The sequence below is a fragment of the Siphateles boraxobius genome, unplaced genomic scaffold (genome assembly GCF_051911475.1).
Source record: "Siphateles boraxobius isolate OS27281-9 unplaced genomic scaffold, OSU_SipBor_1 19, whole genome shotgun sequence".
Taxonomy (NCBI): Eukaryota; Metazoa; Chordata; class Actinopteri; order Cypriniformes; family Leuciscidae; genus Siphateles; species Siphateles boraxobius.
In genome coordinates this window covers 5,815,400-5,836,117 of record NW_027508799.1, presented here as the reverse complement: position 1 = coordinate 5,836,117, position 20,718 = coordinate 5,815,400, and the positions used below count along the sequence as shown (strand labels likewise).

At 45.0% G+C, this 20,718-nt stretch overlaps 5 non-coding genes across 5 annotated transcripts; all 5 read right to left on the bottom strand.

Moving 5' to 3' along the window:
* Nucleotides 1–863: 863 nt before the first annotated feature.
* Nucleotides 864–936, bottom strand: trnaf-gaa (transfer RNA phenylalanine (anticodon GAA)). The gene has a single exon. It is a non-coding gene; the product is annotated as a tRNA-Phe (tRNA).
* A 12,890-nt stretch (nt 937–13,826) lies between these two features.
* Nucleotides 13,827–13,899, bottom strand: trnak-cuu (transfer RNA lysine (anticodon CUU)). Its single transcript has one exon. It is a non-coding gene; the product is annotated as a tRNA-Lys (tRNA).
* A 989-nt stretch (nt 13,900–14,888) lies between these two features.
* Nucleotides 14,889–14,961, bottom strand: trnak-cuu (transfer RNA lysine (anticodon CUU)). The gene has a single exon. It is a non-coding gene; the product is annotated as a tRNA-Lys (tRNA).
* Nucleotides 14,962–15,949: 988 nt separating this feature from the next.
* Nucleotides 15,950–16,022, bottom strand: trnak-cuu (transfer RNA lysine (anticodon CUU)). Its single transcript has one exon. It is a non-coding gene; the product is annotated as a tRNA-Lys (tRNA).
* Nucleotides 16,023–16,750: 728 nt separating this feature from the next.
* On the bottom strand, nt 16,751–16,822 carry trnap-agg (transfer RNA proline (anticodon AGG)). Its single transcript has one exon. It is a non-coding gene; the product is annotated as a tRNA-Pro (tRNA).
* Nucleotides 16,823–20,718: the final 3,896 nt, after the last annotated feature.

Genomic DNA, 20,718 nt, shown 5'->3' with positions numbered 1-20,718 from the left:
ATATTGGCATGTCTAATTTTCCAAAAATACACAATGTATATGAATAAATATTAAACGATAGCCTTACCTGTTGCAAAGATGACAATAATAGGAGCCGCTGATTGGTCAAAAGTACGTCACAGAAGAGAAACACGATTGGTCAAAAGTAAGCCATGGGAGAGAAACGCGATTGGTCAAAAGTAAGCCACAGGAGAGAAACGCGATTGGTCAAAAGTAAGCCACAGGAGAGAAACGCGATTGGTCAAAAGTAAGCCACAGGAGAGAAACGCGATTGGTCAAAAGTAAGCCACAGCAGAGAATCGCGATTGGCTCACGTGGGCTTACTTTGGGCTTACTTTAGCTCAATCGGTAGGAAGCAGCAAGCGCAAGCGAGAGGTAGCGGGATCGATGCCTGCATTCTCCAGTGCTGTCCATCCTTTTTACGCCCCCCTTCAAGGAGCACTACCTAGATGAGCTCTTGCGGCTCAGTGCTGCCGAAAAAGTTTTTTCAAACGAGGTACTGCACACATTCCTGGCAAAAGCAGGTCCCCGCGAGATTTGAACTCGGATCGCTGGATTCAGCGCCCAGAGTGCTCACCATTACACCATGGAACCTTGGTGTGTCAACTTTTCCCATGAGCAGCAGAGATTTAAGTCATTGAGTCCAGAAGCACGATAGCAAGGAGCAAATGAAGCCTTTGCTTTTAAGCCCATGTTTCCCGAATTCCGACTCGGTTTGAGAGTGCCAATTTCACTGCCACGTCAGCAGTTGCGCATCACCTCTGTTTTTTCCCTTCCTTCCGCAAAGAACCTAAAAAGATTCCACCGAGATTTGAACTCGTATCACTGGATTCAAAGCCCAGAGTGCTAGGATGTGGTTCCTCTGCCGAAACCCGGGATTGAACCAGGGACCTTTAGATCTTCAGTCTAACGCTCTCCCAACTGAGCTATTTCGGCCAGGTACTTCTGCGGTTTAGCCAGCCGGCATCTCTGGGAGACCGCCCGTCATTTTCGAGAAGAGCAGAGCGAAGGTCCCAGAGAGAAAATGAGTGGCCCGTACGGGATCGAAACCGCAACCTTGGCGTTATTAGCACCACGCTCTAACCAACTGAGCTAACCCGCCTCTCTCCGGCACATTTTATCCCCAATTTCTCAGAAATATCCTGGTTGCCCTAATCAGGCTGAAGAGATTAAAAGCAAAGCCTAATAATTGTCTCGTCCGAGATTTGAATCCGGGACCTCTCGCACCCTAAGCGAGAAACATACCCCTACACCAACGAGCCGAAACATACGTCCTCCTTGCTGCCGGGCCGCAAACATTTCAGCTTGCATGGCTTAAAGCGCAATTTTTTGATTAAATCTACAATTTAAAGGTAGCCAGTGCAAAGTTGCCAGAACAGAGGAAATCCGGCCTCTTTTTTTGTGGTCATTGGAAATCCCGCTGCAGCACCTGCACACGTGCTAGGGATCGCGCCTCGTCTTTGTCTTTGAGAGCGATGGACACCTTCTCTCCATCATCGAGGGGAAGAGAGAGAAGGAGGAATGAAGGGGAAGGAGAAGAGAAAAAAAGAGGGGAAAAAGGCGGAAATCGGCGGTTCGAATCCCGATTGGAACATGCATCAACTATTGCAAACTCTTACAAAGTGCTATGAATCTATCAAATATAGCTTAAAAACTGATACAAATAGAATTGGTAATTGTTGCAATAACAATAATAAAAATAAGAATATGATACTACTACTACTGCTTATGATAATAATAATAATAATAATAATAATAATAATAATAATAATAATAAACATTTGTATCATTCTGACAATCACTTCTCACATCCTGTGGACCTGTCCATACAATTCTGTCCCTTTCTTGTAAGTTTAATGCTTTGTTTCAATACAAATACTTAAAATAAGAATATGATACCACTACTGCTTATAATAAATAATAATAAACCTTTATATCAAAGAAGTGTTTCTGACATTCACTTCAGTTCTCACACACTGTGGATTTGTCTTCAATATCATTCTGTCCCTTTCTTGTAATTTTAATGCATTGTTGCAATAAGAATAATAATTAAAGCTGCGAGCAGCATTTAGCGGTGTTCAAGCAGTTAAGGCAGTTAAGGCAGTTAAGCTCAAAAGCATCAAAAGACATTAAGTTTTGTGTAGCAAGCATTTAACCACTGAGATCATAGACACACAAACACATACACACATGTTGTTATTGTTGTTTTCAATGCTATTGGGATGTGTCATCATGAAAATATACTTTAATGGTCTATAAGCATTTCACATATTTCTTTGTGAAGCAAGATGTGGACGGGACCTTTCAAACAAGCTATCCCACAATAATCTAGGTGGTCTAGGTAGGGAGTTACAGCTGTTCCAAGCCGGAGGTCTCACGGATTATATAAATATATATATATATATATGCAATATAGTTTTGAACATATATTATTGAAAATACTTTTCTTCTTTCATATGTGCAAAAAATTGAAATGAATGAAATGATACCACAGAGACATTCTTCAATATGCAAACGATTCAACTTGAATAAATTAATTGATTGTTAATGTTACTTATTTTCATATGCATTGTTTAAAAACAACAACATTGTATTATTCTGGCAGTAAAATGCAGTTTTGTTTTCTATGACTTGGTTTGATACCATGTATTTTTTTAATGGCATGTTTTTCATATTAACTCTAATAAAAATGCTTAAACACATTTTGTTATAGCTATAGATATTTGAAATAAATGGTAGGTAAAAAAATGCTTATTACAGATTTCCCATTTAAAACGCAATTTTTAGTTTTCATTTTAATCATATAATTTTATTGAAAAAAATGTCTAAAATTTTCATGTTTACTCAATAATGCATGCTTACAGACACACTTTTGGGATGTTATTGTGAAAATCTAATTTAGTTTAATATAGTTGATAAAATCTAATTTAGTTTAGTTGAATATTTAGGCAATATACTTTAATAATATTAAAGTATATTACCAGTCCATCATAATAATAAAATAGCTTTAAGAAGTAAAATGGCCAGCAGAGGGAAGTAGAAGACCACTTATTGGCTCACTTTCATTTTAAACAACTTGGTTTCAGTAATATCCTGCACTAAGGCAAACCATTTTTTTCATGTTAACTCCATAATGCATGCTTACACACACACACACACACACACAAACACACACACACACACACACACACACACACACACACACACACACACACACACACACACACACACACACACACACACACACACACACACACACACGTGTGGGATATGTTATTTTTGAAATCTCTTTTAATGGTCTATACGCATTTCACATATTTCTTTTTGATGTAATAATATACAACTAATTTAAAAAAAATAGCTTTAAGCATTTGTTTGTTAGCCAATGCTGAAAGCTGATAAAAAGATTAAACATGTCTAATACTGCTGCTCCCTCTAGTGGACAACTTTGGTATTACAGCCTATATAGAGTTGAAATGAATTAATGGAAATTTGGTTTTTCACTTATATTTCGGTAACGAGAAAGTGAAAAAATCTGAAACTCAGAACTTAGATAGTGTCCGAGGAGCCCTGTTGAACGAGACCATCCCGGTGTTGGTGGCCGATCGGGGCCGGGAGTTATGCCCGTTCAAAGGCATATCTTTTGGGGCTTATATCTCGGGAATGCCCAGGGCAAATCACACCAAACTCGAATCGAAGCTAGGTGAGGACGTGCCCTTTCCAACGAGCTATCCCACAAGAATCTAGGTGGTCTAGGTCGGGAGTTACAGCCGTTCAAATTCGGGGGTCTCTCGAATTAGCGATCCGCGGGGGGGCGCTCCCGAGGCCCGTGATGATAGATTTCGACCAAGGCCCAATAGAGGACTTTACCAACCAAATTTGAACGCGCAGGGACTTTCCGTTTTCGAGTTATGAGTGAATTTGTACTGGGAGGGCGTGGCCTAACGTTATACTTTCGTTTTCAGCCTTCCTGTGACACAATTGTGAATAATACATTAATTTTAACAAAATTTGATTGTAAATGTTAAAATAATGATTTTATAGAGTCTAAATATGAATTATATATAACAATATTAGGGAGTAGTATGATGAAATGACAGCAGGGGGCAGTAAAATACCATTTATTGGCTGTTATAGCCATCCAAACTGTTAGCTGTTATAACCATCCAACTTACACCCTATTATAGCCATGCAAATGAAGAAGTTATACCTTTTCTGACAATTATTGATCTATTCTAGAGAGTGCAGAGAATTGTACTGCACTGGTTTTAAACAGGCAATTTACCATAGGAAATACATGGTTTTGAAGCTTTTTAACAGTTATAGCGCCACCTATGGTCCGATCTCCATGAAACTTTGCATGCTTCTTCACCATGTTCTGACACATATGCTCATCAATTTTTGTGAAGTTCTGAGTTTTTATTTATGATTTATAGGCTTTTGAGTGTATTTTGCCCCGCCCTTTTTTCTAAATGACCCTGTTACAGCCACCCAATTGCAAAATTTCAACTTTTTTTCGCTAATTATTGATCTAGAGAGTCCAGAGAATAGGCCTAGACTGGTTTGGTTCCGATCGGGCGAAAAACCAGGGACTTCGTGCTTGAACACCTAAAAATAAGAATGTGATACTACTACTACTACTGCTTATAATAATAATAAACCTTTATATCAAAGAATAACAGACACACACACACACACACACACACACACACACACACACACACACACACACACGCACACACACTCACAGACACGCGCACGCACAGACACGCGCACGCACACACACACACACACACACACACACACACACACACACACACACACACACACACACACACACAGTATATAACAGGTTGTGGACTATTTACAAACAAAAAAGCTTTACGTAAGCTTACATAGTCTCATATGGGGTAAATTAACTAATTTAAAAAGCAAATGAACAAATTAGCTTCATGGAGGGTGAACAAATGACCCTAACGGATGCGCACACGCACACACACACATGTAGCATTTTGAAATAAACAAATTATTTTTTTTATATCTGCCCTCTTCTTCTTCATCTCCTCCATCCACTGGTCAAGTGGCATAACAGCAGTCTGGGGACAGTAAATGTGGCCATAATACTGGCTGTGGCCAGTATCTTTGTTGCGGGGCTGGTGGCACAGACTGCACTTGTTTTTGTCCACAGTGCGGACGTAGGGCCTCCGAGCAGGTGGTGGGGAGGGAATGGGGCCAGCAGGAGCAATCTGCCGGACGGCAGGAACTGGAGCTGGACACAAAAACACAAACGGGCCAAAGGCAGGACTGGGGTTGGCGATGACAGGTGAAGGAGCAGAAACAGGTGTTTGGACAATGGGGGCAAATGCAGGACTGGGGTTGGGGACAACAGGTAAAGGGGCAGAATCAGCAGGGAACAACTGCCTTGGCCGGAAAACTTTTGGAGGAGTGGGGTGCGGAGCTGGAACTGCAGACTTTCGCTTGTCCACTGCCTTTCCCACTGTGCTTTCAGGCAAGTGGTAGTGGTGTTGGGGACCAGGCTGTAGGGGTGCTGCAGTGGGGTGAATCTGTCCAGGGGGGAGAGGCCTAGCAGCAATAGGAATGGGGGCTGGCAAGTTCACACCCTGAAGCAGGATGGCACATTCTTGCCTCTTCAGCCGCTTGTTGTGCCACTGAATTAAGGTTGTTTGATTCACCTCAAACAATTGCAGGGTGGTATTCTCCATCACAGTACCATTGCACAGGACCAGCTGCCGAATCTTGCTGTAGTCCCTCAGAATTAGAGTCCATCTTGTTACGGCATGATTTCCCAATTTTTTTGGGCTCCTGTGAATATCACACAGTTTAACAAAGATAGACTCTACCAGGCGGCAACAGTCTGGCCACTGAGCAGGGGATCCTGTTGACCCAAGGACGCAACGGGTCATGCTGTCCACACCAGGCGTGAATTCAGGCTTGGTTTTTGAGCACCTGAAGCGTCCTGTTGTAAGACGCACCTGGTGCCGGGCAGCGTACGCCACTCTCTGCTGGTCATACGGAAGCAGGCTTTGCCATAGGGCAATGATGGTACTGGCCTGCTGGTGGCTCAGAGTTTGCCCAGTTTCCACCCTAAGCCCCACCAAGTAGCCTGCCAGGTTGTCCACTCTCTCTATCCCTGGTACACTGCGCTCATCCACAGCCTGGTAAAATATAAGAGTAAGTCAATGTTATAAAGATACAATATCACAAACAGAAGAACAACACAACCATCACAATGTACTTGTCACAAAAAGTCTTACCAGCGGTTGCTCAGGCACTGGTTGCACTGCTGGAGGAGCAGTGGCTGCAGCAACAGAGACAGTGAGAGTGGTCGGGAGAGGAAGGATGGAGGGGTAGGTGGTCATGGCAGATGGACCAGAGGCAGTGTGGGTGGTCATGGCAGATGGACCAGAGGCAGCGTGGGTGGTCATGTTGGATGGACCAGAGGCGGTGTGGGTGGTTGTGGCGGATGGACCAGAGGCGCTGTGGGTGGTCATGGTGGATGGACCAGAGGCGGCGTGGGTGGTCGTGGAGGATGGACCAGTCATGGCAGATGGACCAGAGGCGGCGTAGGTGGTCGTGGAGGATGGACCAGTCATGGCAGATGGACCAGAGGCGGCGTAGGTGGTCGTGGAGGATGGACCAGAGGCGCTGTGAGTGGTCATGGTAGATGGACCAGAGGCGCTGTGGGTGGTCATGGTGGATGGACCAGAGGCGCTGTGAGTGGTCATGGTGGATGGACCAGAGGCGCTGTGGGTGGTCATGGTGGATGGACCAGAGGCGGCGTGGGTGGTCATGGTGGATGGACCAGAGGCGGCGTAGATGGTTGTGGCAGAGAATGGACCAGAGGGCACCCTGGTCATCCAGTTGTAAGACTGAAAAAAGGGGGAATAAACATGTTTATGGAATTTAATTTATCTTTTTTACTTTGCTTTTTTATTAATCTATTTACTCTTTAGATTGTATTAATGGTATTTATTTTGTTTCTATTTTTCTTTTCATTGTGCTATACAAATAAAGTTAATAGTGCTATACAAATAATACTACTTGTACTTTTATTATTAAGAATAGTTACCAGTTGTTGATTAGGTGCTGCTGTGGTGGTGTTAGCAGACCCAGTCTGGACAGAGGCAGGAGTGCTGGCTACGCTGATTGCGGTGGGTGATGTGCCAGGGGACAGGTCCAGCACCTCAATAGTGGGATCCAGGTTAAGGTCCAAACTGACATATCCGAATCCCTCATCCTCCAACTCCTCCTCCGTGCCCACATCCTCCAACATCTGTTCTGTCACCTCAGAGTCAGGATCCACGTCCTGCATGGCCTGCCCTGTTTGACGGTACAGGTAATCTATACCTATGAGTTCACCTGGGACAGACAGGAGAACACAGTAGAGGGAAATCAGTTTTCAGAAAAATAATATACAAATATTCTATTTTTATGCAATATAAAAAGCAATTTAAAGCTGAAACTCACCAGTATAGACAGATGGTGGCTGAAAAGACGGTACAAGCTGTCTTCCAAGTACCTTAACACTGTGGGTGTTGACACAGTGCACCAGGTCCCCGGAGTAGCTTAACAGGGACGGAGGTGTGCCTGCCAGAGATGCCATTTTACGGTCCTGATTCCACCTGTTCAAGCCTTCCAGGAGGTACAGCTGGAAATTTAAGCTGTTGGTGCTTGTTCCTTTAGATAAGATCAATAACGTTACATTACTTTTTTTGTGCTATGCTATTTGAAAGACATTCATTGTGTCACCCTTAATATTTCTGATGAATAATGATTTATACTGACCTGGAATGAACCTGTTCAGGTGTAGATGAAAGTACTCCAGCGATGTGGAGCCCCTTGCGCATCTGTATTTTGGCAGCACAATACCATCTTTGGTGGTGGTGCCAGTCTGTGTGTAGAGCAGCACACCTGGTTCATCCTGAATGCAGTTTACGTGCCTCATCTGGACTTGCCAGATGTGCTGCATCCTCTCCTGGTCCAAGAGAGGGACACCAAGAAGGTCTCGACCCTTTACCCCCATCAGCTCGCTGAGGAGGTGCTCGATCATCAGAATGGTCTGCTGCTCTCCTCTTGTCCGCCTTCGGCAGTGCAGGGCCAATTCATCCTTGGTGATCCGTTGGTCCACCATAGTGTCGGTGATACCAGGGACACCTTCATGTTTCAGCTGCTCCCTCTTGGCCCGCCTCAGCAGAGACACATCCCCACTGTCCCATTCAAAAATGCAGCAAGACATGCGTGCCATGAAAATGGGGTAAAGAGGATGTGCATCTTTAGTGCACCCAGCTGCCAGTCACCGCATGAAATGGTAGATGTCCAGCTTCACCACCAAGTCTGGCCACCCACCAAATCGCTGCTTGAGCTTGGTCTGCCCAGTGCCCTCCCGACAGCAGTCGCAGTCCACATAGAGGAGCTGAGGCTGAGCCACAACCGCATCAGTGTACCTCCGGATGAGGTCAGCTGCCATTCGGTCCAGGGCTGGACCCTCCTGAGCTGTCAGAACACTAATGAGGATCTGGCCCACCTCATTGCTGACAGATGTTAGCCACATAGCTGTCCCCTTTGCAAACCCCGATAGCTTCTTTGTGATCTGTTATCACACAGAAAAGACAGTGAGTGATGCTAAATTATTTATATATGGAACATTACATACATACTACTGTACTACTACTAATGGTGTATTTTCAATTCTTTTGATTGAAATGTAATAATAGTTACCTTTTTGGTTGAGTCCATCTTCAGAATGCAGCCATATGTGGACGTTATGCTGGCTTTAATGTGGTCAATCTTGCACAAGATATCTCGCCCATAAACAGCCAGCATCCACCTGTGGGAGGGGATAGTTTCGGCTCAGGTGGCTCCTGAAACCTCACAGGGAGCAGGCTTGGCTGGGAGATGAAGTCTGAGCAGGCACCAAGGTATCGGCAAAGACGCTTCAGCCACTCCTCGCTGTGGTTCTCCCGCAGCTGCCTCACTAAGCGAGAGGGGCTGTTGCCCAGGGCCCTCTCCCTCAGGAACCTTATGACCCGCATGTCACAGGCATACCTGAATAAAACAAAGGGAAAGAGAGACAGAAAGACACAAACATTAAAACCAGCTCATCTCAATTGTGTTTTAAATGACAAACATTTGTTACACAAGCTAAGTAATCTCAGTATACTCACTTTCGAGTTAGGATCAGCCTAAATTCCAGTCTGTGGGCTAAGTCCAGCTGGTCCAAGATGGCCTTGCTGGTGGAAATTAAGGCCGTTTTGCACCCACTGCACCAGAGAGTCTCCGTGATCATAAGGTAGTACTGGTCCACATCCAGAACCTGACGGGCTCTCTTGTGTGCCCCATAGCCTGTGAGCTGTCTCCCACACACAGGACAGGACAGCCTGACCTTCCAGAGGTGGTATGGCATCCACAGCAGAAGCCGGTGTGTAAAGAAGCGCTCTGGAGCGGGCCCTTGGTGATAGATCAGAGCTGGCTCTGGTGGATCATACCACAGCTTCAGGTCAGTACGAAGCCGATGTTGCTTCCACAAAGCTGCTGAAATCCATTTCTGACCCTGTGGTGGTATGGTTTTCATCAACTTTGCGGGAAGCCATCCAGACTCTGAACCTGGAGCGATCAGCCTATCCTCGGCAGGTTGAACAGAGGATCCAGCCACAGATGGAGCAGCAGAGGGAACACAGGTGGAGCTGATCACAGGGGTGAGAGGAGCAGAGGACGTCCCAGAGGAGGCAGCGGCTGACACTTCCTAATGTATTAAAAAAGGCAAACACATACAGTAGATATGATTACAAGCCACTTATGAGGAATGTTTGTTCAAAATGTAGCATATTTATGTGATCCAACAATATTAGTGTGAAGAAAAACGATTAAATGAAAGAGTTTCTCACAACTCTAGAAGCAGCTCCTGGAGCACAGGAAGCAGAGGTGGCTTCAGACACAGAAGAAGGAGGAAGAGACAGGGGGGAGACGGTCTGAATATACAGCCTGGGACTGTGTGCAGGAGATGGTGTCCTAGATGCAGGGCTGGACAATGCAGAAGTGCTAATAGGCTGCAAGATTAAGAGAACACAGTTTACAATATTGAATGAAATAATATATCATTATCAGGTATTGCAGTAACAATGATTAGATAAACTCAGCATATCTTTATGGAATGAAATTTCATTTTTTTGACTATATACCTTGGTTGCATGCGTCCTTGCCACACCTAGGTTTGGCTTTAAAGCTGCACCATGGGCCCCACCATACCGTGGCTTTGTAAACTGACAAAAAGAAATTAGTAACATTATGTGAAGCATTTTAAAATGCTATAACATATGATAACATAAATATCTGCAAAGACATGCATTTACCGATGCCAAAGTTAAAGTAGGCTTTAAAGGTGCTTTTCCAGATGTTGTTCCTGACTGCCCTGGTGTTACAGGTGGTGACGTGGATGGTGTGGATGACACACGGCCACAGGGGCCAAACTGGAAGGCTACAATTTCACAGAAAAGGAAATTTAATTCAAAAATACACAATACACCATCAACACATTACAGTTTTATGAAACACTTATACCTTTTTTGCATGGAAACCACAGTCACATGTCTGTGTCCCCCCAAACAGAGACATTTGCCCCCTGTGTTGCAGTGGACACTTCTCAATCTGTAACATATGACAGTGAATCATAACTATCTGCTCCCTCTATATATGACATAGCTTCCCTGTGTTTATATACATGCCCAAGTTTACCTTCTGATACAGGTCATGCCATTTCTTCTGGCGTGGTGCCGGTCTGTTTCCTTCCTCAGAAGGCCAGACCCCCTGTGTGGCAAATCTGCGCAGGCGGGTCATCCATTCACCCTCACTCATAGCCCTGTGCTTCTTGTGCTTGGAAGCCATCTTCCAATAAAAGAAAGCGTGTGGCAAAATACAAAGTTTATGACTATTCAGTAGAGTAGTTAATCCATTTCATACATTTATTTCACATAGCACATATTTCATCTCAGTGTTTTTGGACAAGGTTATAGTTTGATATTTTGGGAGGAAGGGATATTGTGGTGTGTGGGTATATGCCATAACATAACTCGGTAACACTTTACTTGAAGGGGTGTACATAAGACTGACATGACACCTTCATAACCATGACATAACATATGTCATGAATATGAAGTAGGGTTTATGCATGTGTATGACAACTGTCATTAAGTGTTTTTCGCTCATTAATGACATTTTGAATGCACATATGACATTGTTTAAGATGTCTTTGTTATGACACCTTGACATAAACCATAACATCATAACCTGTCAGTGTCTTTGTCATGACAACTTGACATTAAATTAAGTTAAACTGGCATGTGGTTGGTTTTGACATTGGCTGTCATGAGGCCATTATAACTGTGTCATGAATATTTTTCGTGACCTCAACTACAGTGGTACAAATTGAATTTGTCATTAAACAGTTATAATGGCCTCATGACAGCCAATATCAAAACCAACCACCTGACAGTTTAATGTAATGTTAACCAATAAAGCTATGTGGTTTCTTAAGTTTGATAATTAATCTGCTATGTCATGTTTATGGCAGGTTGTGTTGTCTTAGTAATGTCAAGTTGTCATGACAAAGACACTGACAGGTTATGATGTATTGGTTTATGTCAAGCTGTCATAACAAAGACATCTCAAACAATGTCATATTTGCATAAAAAATGTCATAATTGAGCGAATGACACTTAATGACAGTTGTCATAAACATGCATGAAACCTCCTTCATATTCATAACATGTGTCATGTCATGATTATGAAGGTGTCATGTTAGTCTTATGCACACCCCTTCAAGTAAAGTGTTACCCATAACTCCATAAAAATCAGATTATTACATACCATTTCGATTACATAGACTTACAATTAGCCCACATTATGATTATTATCGATTATAGCCCACTTAAACAACACAAGGCCCATATTACGTCATACAACGTAATGTTAATGTTAATAAAGGCGCAGTTTTATGGTTAGCCTATGTATTGAATTACAGCTGAAATGAACAGACACAAATTATTTTACCTCTGGTAAAAACTGGCGCCCAAAACTGTAGGCTAATTAATGTTAACGTTATGCATAATTCAGCCATATAGCGGTACGAGGTAATCTATATGATAGGCTAGCTATTTTTAGCCAACTTAATGTAAGCATAACAACGTAATAACATACATTATGCACGATAGTAATTATATTGATATAAACATGTAAAACTGTAAACATTCATTAAAAATAATGAAACGGGCCACTACCCTTGACCTCTGCTACATAAATAAGACGTTCTTGTAACGTTAGTACACGTAATACGCTAGCTAACTAGTGCAAGTCACTTAATTAAATATAACAACATTGTCGGTTTCTTACCTCGATGTAGTAACGTGAAATCCAAAGTAAACCCAGTACTTTGACACCTGTAAAGTTTCAACTTTTTTTTCAAAACCGCTGGAAACCACTTAACCTCTGGCGATGCCCCGTCAGGTAGATGGAGGGTTTTTGGGAATGAAGGATAGCGATTGGTTGTCAACAAAAGCAAGGAGACGGAGATTTCGGAAATGGACTTTATTGATTGGCTGTAAACTGTGAGGTAAAGATACACATACTGATACGTGATTGATGCATACGTATAAAAAAAAAGTTTGAAATCGATCATAGTAATTGGAAGCTGGGAAACGGAGATGATGGGATCAGGCTTTATTGATTGGCTGTGAACAAAGATGGAAAGATGCCAATAGTGATACGTGATAGGATGGCAATTGACAGTCTCTCGTTCTCCCGGCACTGCTAGCCGGGCAACTGCGGTGAACTGCTTCGGGCTGGTCGCGGTCTTTATCCGTGCCTAAATTGCACCCGTGAAAGGGAGCCTCACATTTCGCACAGGCTTGGCATAGCCTCTTGCGGGTAAAGTCAGGGTTAAGCCTAGAGGTAGGCTTAGATTGTACTTTGTTTGTTTGAGCCATATCTGTTGTTGGGGGATACAAATTGACCCAGTAGAGCAGGCCAATAATATGCACAACCCGGAGCTAAAGTTCCATTTCGGTCTGTCGAGTGGGAGAGCGGTTACCGAATACAAACTTCTCAAAATATCCAAAGGCAAAAGTGAGTCATACAACAAAGAGTTGGAGGGACACAACCTCCAAACGGAAGCAAAAACGCTAGTACATATAGGCCTATGCCGAATCGATTGACCTCATGCCTGAGAGCCTGATAGGTTACAAGTTACCGGTGCCCTCCTTATGAGAACAAAATCCACGTTCGATCGATGTCGTAAGTTATTACTGATACTCGATGGTGTTTTAAAAAGAGTTTTGAGCAGGACCTCTCTGGAACACAGGCCTCCACCACCCGGAACAAAACATGAGCAGTCCATCCACGCCCCAGAGCAAACATAAGCTGATGTAAACTTTCACAACACCCGCTGTCTTCTTTGAACACAAAGCAACTGACCAAGCTGTAAACGCTAAAAGGGGCCAAGAAACGTTGTGTCATGCGTCCGAAATGACACGGATGTGTTAGTGGACACACGTGTGCTAAATTCTGCAGCTGTGTTGGTGGTTGCATGGCAGGACATCAAAGAAAAACACCATTTGTCCCTGGGTGGGCTCGAACCACCAACCTTTCGGTTAACAGCCGATCGCACTGACCGATTGCACCACAGATCCCTACGGCTAGCCTGTCCATGGGTTAGCTTATAAAAAAAAGCAGACCTGGACTTTTCCGTCAATGGCGAACTCGCTTTCCACGTTGGAAAACGAGACCCCGTTGGGTAGAGAGAGGACTAATAGATGTGCACAACGTGGGGCTCGAACGCACGACCCTGAGATTAAGAGTCTCATGCTCTACCGACTGAGCTAGCCGGGCAACTGCGGTGATCTGCTTCGGGCTGGTCGCGGCCTATATCCTTGCCTAAATTGCGCCCGTGAAAGGGAGCCTCACATTTCGCACAGGCTTGGCATAGCCTCTTGCGGGTAAAGTCAGGGTGAAGCCTAGAGGTAGGCTTAGAGTGTACTTTGTTTGTTTGAGCCATATCTTTTGTTGGGGGATACAATTTGACCCAGTAGAGCAGGCCAATAATATGCACAACCCGGAGCTAAAGTTCCGTTTCGGTCTGTCGAGTGAGAGAGCGGTTACCGAAGACAAACTTCTCAAAATATCCAAAGGCAAAAGTGAGTCATACAACAAAGAGTTGGAGGGACACCACCTCCAAACGGAAGCAAAAACGCTAGTACATGTAGGCCTATGCCGAATTGATTGACCTCATGCCTGAGAGCCTGATAGGTTACAAGTTACCGGTGCCCTCCTTATGAGAACAAAATCCACGTTCGATCGATGTCGTAAGTTATTACGGATGCTCGATGGTGTTTTAAAAACAGTTTTGAGCAGGACCTCTCTGGAACACAGGCCTCCACCACCCGGAACAAAAGATGAGCATTCCATCCACACGCCACAGCAAACATAAGCTGATGTAAACTTTCACAACACCCGCTGTCTTCTTTGAACACAAAGCAACTGACCAAGCTGTAAACGCTAAAAGGGGCCAAGAAACGTCGTTTCATGCGTCCGAAATGACACCGATGTGTTAGTGGACACACGTGTGCTAAATTCTGCAGCTGTGTTGGTGGTTGCATGGCGTCAACGAAAAACAACATTCGTCCCTGGGAGGGCTCGGACCACTAACCTTTCGGTTAACAGCTGAACGCGCTGACCGATTGCGCCACAGATACCTACGGCTAGCCTGTCCATGGGTTAGCTTATAAAAAATAGCAGACCTGGACTTTTCCGGCAATGGCGGACTCGCTTTCCACGCTGGAAACCGAGAGCCCGTTGGGAAGAGAGAGGGCTAATAGATGCGCCCAACGTGGGGCTCGAACTCACGACCCTGAGATTAAGAGTCTCATGCTCTACCGACTGAGCCAGCCGGGCAAATGTGGTGGACTGCTTCGGGCTGGTGGCGGTCTTTATCCGTGCCTAAATTGCACCCGTGAAAGGGAGCCTCACATTTCGCACAGGCTTGGCATAGCCTCTTGCGGGTAAAGTCAGGGTTAAGCCTAGAGGCTTAGATTGTACTTTGTTTGTTTGAGCCATATCTGTTGTTGGGGGATACAAATTGACCCAGTAGAGCAGGCCAATAATATGCACAACCCGGAGTTAAAGTTCCGTTTCGGTCTGTCGAGTGAGAGAGCGGTTACCGAAGACAAAGTTCTCAAAATATCCAACGGCAAAAGTTAGCCATACAACAAAGAGTTGGAGGGACACAACCTCCAAACGGAAGCAAAAACGCTAGTACATATAGGCCTATGCCGAATCGATTGACCTCATGCCTGAGAGCCTGATAGGTTACAAGTTACCGGTGCCCTCCTTATGAGAACAAAATCCATGTTCGATCGATGTCGTAAGTTATTACGGATGCTCGATGGTGTTTTAAAAAGAGTTTTGAGCAGGACCTCTCTGGAACACAGGCCTCCACCACCCGGAACAAAACATGAGCATTCCATCCACGCGCCACAGCAAACATAAGCTGATGTAAACTTTCACAACACCCGCTGTCTTCTTTGAACACAAAACAACTGACCAAGCTGTAAACGCTAAAAGGGGCCAAGAAACGTCGTTTAATGCTTCCGAAATGACACGGATGTGTTAGTGGACACACGTGTGCTAAATTCTGCAGCTGTGTTGGTGGTTGCATGGCAGGACGTCAACGAAAAACACTATTCGTCCCTGGGTGGGCTCGAACCACCAACCTTTCTGTAACAGCCGAACGCGCTGACCGATTGCGCCACAGAGACCTACGGCTAGCCTGTCCATGGGTTAGCTTATAAAAAATAGCAGACCTGGACTTTTCCGGCAATGGCGGACTCGCTTTCCACGCTGGAAACCGAGACCCGTTGGAAACAGAGAGGGCTAATAGATGCACCCAACGTGGGGCTCGAACCCACGACCCTGAGATTAAGAGTTTCATGCTCTACCGACTGAGCTAGCCGGGCAACTGCGGTGGACTGCTTCGGGCTGGTTGCGGTCTTTATCCGTGCCTAAATTGCACCCGTGAAAGGGAGCCTCACATTTCGCACAGGCTTGGCATAGCCTCTTGCGGGTAAAGTCAGGGTTAAGTCTAGAGGTAGGCGTAGATTGTACTTTGTTTGTTTGAGCCATATCTGTTGTTGGGGGATACAAATTGACCCAGTAGAGCAGGCCAATAATATGCACAACCCGGAGTTAAAGTTCCGTTTCGGTCTGTCGAGTGAGAGAGCGGTTACCGAAGACAAAGTTCTCAAAATATCCAAAGGCAAAAGTTAGCCATACAACAAAGAGTTGGAGGGACACAACCTCCAAACGGAAGCAAAAACGCTAGTACATATAGGCCTATGCCGAATCGATTGACCTCATGCCTGAGAGCCTGATAGGTTACAAGTTACCGGTGCCCTCCTTATGAGAACAAAATCCACGTTCGATCGATGTCGTAAGTTATTACGGATGCTCGATGGTGTTTTAAAAAGAGTTTTGAGCAGGACCTCTCTGGAACACAGGCCTCCACCACCCGGAACAAAACATGAGCATTCCATCCACGCGCCAAAGCAAACATTGACATTATTAGCACCACGCTCTAACCAACTGAGCTAACCGGCCTCTCTCTGTCACATTTTATCCCCAATTTCTCAGAAATATCCTGGTTGCCCTAATCAGGCTGAAGAGATTAAAAGCAAAGCCTAATAATGGGCTCGTCCGGGATTTGAACCCGGGACCTCTCGCACCCTAAGCGAGAATCATACCCCTAGACCAACGAACCGAAACATGCATCCTCTTTGCTGCTGTCGGGCGGCAAACATTTCCGCTTGCATGGCTTAAAGCGCAATATTTTAATTAAATCTACAGTTAAAAAGTAGCCAGTGCTAAGTTGCCAGCACAGAGGAAATGCAGCCTCTTTTTTTGTGGTCATTGGAAATCACACTGCAGCACCTGCAGACGTGCTAGAGATGGCGCCTCGTCTTTGTCTTTGAGAGCGATGGACACCTTCACTCCATCATCGAGGGGAATTAGCTCAAATGGTAGAGCGCTCGCTGCGCAAAAGAAGGGGTCCAATCTTTGCGCCCCGCACGCAAGCGAAAGGACGCAGAAAACGTGAAAAAAAGCACAAATTTGCCCTGCAACAATATTCGGGCTACATTCCTGTACGTTATGGAAGAGTTTTAGTTACATGTGAAACAAGTCACACTCCGCGGGCTGGGCTCGAACCCCTGTTCTGCGCGACTACTGTGTGATCAACTGCGCATTCGCCTTCACTTGGTTATCAATGTGACATGTCATTATATTGATTGATATTAATTGTGTATATTATTTTTAAAAAAGCATATTACATGTTTATGGTTTAATAAAACTAATACAAATGTTTATTCAAATATGTGTTTTTTGTGTGTGGGATTGATTGATGTGATTGATGTGATTTATTTTAGGACACTTCAAATGTTTTATACACACAAATGCACACAAATATCGAAATGTAATTTTTTTAATTAAAATGAGTACACACAAATATTGAAATAAGTACACACACACATAAATATATGGACATACACACAATATATGTGTTATATACAATGTATACTCTATGAAAGAGTGGGTGGGCCCATGTACAGTTTGCACATTCCAGTCCCAAGGCAATTAAAAGCAGCACAATGAATAAGAGTGTGAACAGTATTTATTTACTAAAACTACAAGACATTAATGAACAACAATAAACAACTAACAATGTAGAAATAGAATAGAACATTCTGTAATATAAATTAAACAAACAAGACATTACAGAAAGATTGAGAGAAAAAAAAGAAAAAAAAGCCTCTCGCACGTCAGGAAACACTGGAGTTGGAGCCAGGAGAGGAGCAGCTGAAGCGCCACCTGCACCAGCTGCCAGCAGCGTGGGCGCAGTGTTCAATAAAATGAACTGGGGCAGTGGCACAGGAACTGGGGGAGGAGTAGGAGCTGCTGGGGTAATTGGCCTCACAATTGCAGCACTGGCAGGTCATCTGCCTGGCCGTAGCTTAGGAGCCTGTCCCGCTCTGGTAGGAGGAAGGACAAACCCGTGCCGGGCCCCTGTTGTGGAGGGAGCCTCATCCAGCTCTTCCCGCGGAGCAGGAAGCTGTGAGCTGGCCACAGTGATGCGGTCTTCTGCAGCAAGGCCCTGGGTAAGGACAGTCACTTCCTGGGTGATTAAACCTGCAATCAAAAAATGTATTCATAATAAATAACTGCTATCCCTTTCTTTCAAATGTCAATGTAAAACCATGCTTACCACTGAGTGAGAGTCCTCTGATTCAGCATAAACAGCTGAAGTGACGTGGCCTCCATCAGAATTTGGCAGTTCAGCACCAGGTCTCGGATGTGGTGGTAATCCGTGAGCACCTTAGTCCAACGAGGAAGACGGACTCCATCCTTCTTAGTTGGGGACTTGTGAAGTGCACACAGTTTGATACACATGGCCTCAACTAAGCGACTGGTGCTGGGCCACTGAGCTGGCCCCCCAGGATGACCAATCAGGCACCTCTTCACACTGTCCACACCCGGTGTCACTCCTGTGTTTTTCGGAGCCTTGAAGCGTCCGTGGGTCAGTTTGGGCTGGTGTCTGGGCTGATAGTGGATCTTCCTCTTGTCCCCATCAGGAAGAGCAGTCCACAGGCGGATGACCTCTGTGACCTGCTGCTCGTCCAGGTAGAGTGCCTGACGGAGGGACACCAGGTACTCAGCCAGATCCTGCACCTTATCCCAGCCTGCAACGTAATCGGGTCCAAGAACAGGAGCCTGCAGGAAAGTATTACAATAACAATACACAGCATGTTAAATGTCAGAGTGTAAAAGCAAATAGAAACTAATAATGAGAAGCTTACTTACAGGAGCCTGGTCTAGAACACTGGACCCAGTTGATGTTGCAGGAGCAGAGGCAGCACTTGGCTGGACAGAAGGCTGTGGAGGAGACTGTAGAGGAGGCTGAGCAGGGCGCAGAGGAGGAGACTGCAGAGGAGGCTGGGCAGGGCGCAGAGGAGGAGACTGCAGAGGAGGCTGGGCAGGGCACAGAGGAGGAGACTGCAGATGAGGCTGGGCAGGGCGCAGAGTAGGAGACTGCAGAGGAGGCTGGGCAGGGCGCTGCAGTCCTGTGGGTGGCTGTAGTGAGGATGGTCCTGGTGCAGAGGGACAGGGGTTGAAGGCCTGGGGGCCGCTGCTGCTGTGGACTGGGACAGGCTCAATGGGGTCATAGAGGACTGGCACTGTGAGGTCCTCAGGTTCCTCCTCAACAAAGCCTTCGTCCTGCACCACCTCATCAGTCATCTGCTCCACCAGCCGATCCTCCTCTTCTGGGTTATCCATAACAGTCAGGGATTTCCCAGACTGACTGTACAGATACTCCATACCCAGCAGCTCCCCTGCAAAAGAACACACATACAAAGAACATTCACATTATTATAGCTGTAGTGGCTATTTGTCTATAACAAACTGAAACAAAAAAAAACAATCAAACTTTTCAAAGTTTGATTGTTTGTAGGCTTGACGCAGTTTAACAGATCAAAAAATTAAAATACTAAACAAGAAGATAATAAGCATAAATGCAAAATAAAGCAAATTCACTTTAGCAAAAGAAAGCAAAGAAATAAGGCAATAAAGGGTCAAATTAAGCCTAAATTAAACAAAGTACAAATAACTCCAACAACAGTTGAATTATATGAAATACAATATAAAAAATGTACACTCAAACACCTGTATAATTTATAATCTTTTGTTTGAGATAAAATGAATAATTCTCACCTGTGTAAGCCCCTGGAGGCTGGTAGCGATCATCCAGGGACATCTTCAGCACTTTGCGGCTGAGCCGGTACATTGCCTCCCTCTCAACGCTACTGTAGGTCCTCAGGTCAGTCTTTCCCCTCACTGCTTCATCCATCCGGTCCTGGTTCCAGCGCATCAGGCCTTCCAGGAGATAGGCCTGGAAATGCGCATCACTGGCACTGGTCCCTACAGGTCAAATAAAGTCAAATATTAGTTATCTATGTATTCAGTATGGCAGAATAGGTTATAAAAGTTTAAAGTTTTTGCAGGTTATAAAAGTTATAACCTAACTGGGATGAAGCGATTTAAATGGAGGTGGAAAGACTCTAAGGAGGTGGAGCCACGAGCACAGCGATAGCAGCTGAGCTCCACACCACCCTTCTTCAGTGTGTCTGTCTTCTGGTACAGAGGGAAGCCCTTTGGGTCCTGAATACAGGCGATGTGCCTCTGCTGGTCTATCCAGACCTGTTGGATTCGCTCGTGGTCCAGCAGTGGTACACCCAGAGTGTCCCTCCCCTTCTCACTGTCCATCTCATCAATGAGCGCCTTGATCCTCCAGGTGGTCTCCTCCACTCCTCTGGTCCGCTTGCGACAGTCCAGTGCCAACTCCTTCCTGGTCATCAGCTTATCCAGAAACTTCTCTGAGACAGGACCAACTCCTCTGGCCTGTAACTCCCCCTGTTTGGCCAACCGTAGAGCAGCGACATCATCTGGATCCAGCTCAAAGATGCACCTGGAAAGCCGAGCCATGAAGGTGCCGTAGAGCTGATGAGCCTCCGTGATGACACCTGCTGCAAAGCGCCGCATGAAGTGCCAAATGTCTAGGCGCACTTGGAGCTCATCCCACTCTATGAACATGGCTCTGACCTG